The sequence below is a fragment of the Octodon degus genome, unplaced genomic scaffold, assembly GCF_000260255.1.
Source record: "Octodon degus isolate 3935 unplaced genomic scaffold, OctDeg1.0 scaffold00134, whole genome shotgun sequence".
NCBI lineage: Eukaryota > Metazoa > Chordata > Mammalia > Rodentia > Octodontidae > Octodon > Octodon degus.
The window spans coordinates 2,323,314-2,324,608 of NW_004524710.1; positions in this window are offsets into that span (position 1 = coordinate 2,323,314).

Consider the following 1,295-nt stretch of genomic DNA (forward strand, 5'->3'; position numbering starts at 1 on the left):
AATTACAGAATTAAACAAAAAATGGATACAGATGAATGTCCATTTTGTATCTGTGTATTCAAAATGGTTAGGATAGATATATAGTTACTTTCTCTTAATGAATAGAGGGATTTGTTCTAATGGTGTTTGTAAATAGGATATCATGTCCACATCTTGTACAGCAATTAACCACTAGGAAGAATGTATGCAATGTGATAGTTATTGAAACTGTCACATTCTCTCAGGCTTTCACAGAGAGCATATTGGCCAAGCAATGGCCGTGATTCATCCACATAGCTGACACTGACAAAGGTTTTACAATCTAAGGTAGAGGATCTCAGGATAAATCCTGAGGGGATTTCACTGACCTTATCAGACTCAAAAGCTACAACTCTTGTAGCATAGGTCCTGCTTTACCTTGATCTTAACCATACAGCTGAAAAGTATAAAAGCAAAATATAAGAAGTAAAGCCATGCTGTTATGTTGAGCTGTAGTGGACTCAGGTCAACAATTTCTGACATTGCCAGTCAAGCAGAAGACCCTACACTATTACAGGCTACTGGACTCTTTTAGAATATTTTGCTGAGTTTACACACCTATAATATTCAAATTACAGAACTTAACAAAAAAAAAGGGAGGGATACAGATGAATGTCCGTTTTGTATCTGTGTATTGAAAGTGGTTAGGATAGATATATAGTTACATTCTCTTAATGAATAAAGTGATTTGTTCTAATGGTGTTTGTAAATAGGATATCATGTCTGCATCTTGTGCAGCAATTAATCACTAGGAAGAATATATGCCATGTGTTAATTATTGAAATTGTCCTACCAATTTGATTTGAAACTGTCTCATTGCTATTTGTTTCTCCATAAAATTATGGGAAAACATTTTAAAAAATAAATTTAAGGGAAAAAGAAAAAAGGGAGAAACAATGGTGAATCTATATGCAACACCATCTATTTCTGTGAACAAGTCTTCTGTTAATAGCAGGTGAAATATGGATACCAGAATGAGTGCACATTTAAATGAAAATAAAAACTAATTTTTGTTGTCAAAAAAAAAAGCCTTAGGTACAGATAGAAAAGGATAGCAAATTCAGCACCCCTCCCATCTTGTGACTAGCCATTGAGAGGATCCAGCAGTGTAGAACAGAGGAAGCTTCACGAGGTCCAGGAAGTAGCAACTGTTCACAGGGCTGGAGAAGCACCAGACTGTCTCTGTCTGAGGGTGAACAGCAACTGGAAGAGAGACGCTGAGTGAAACAAGTTCAGCAAATGTGGGCAGGCTATCTAGGTGCAGACTCTGGCCCCAG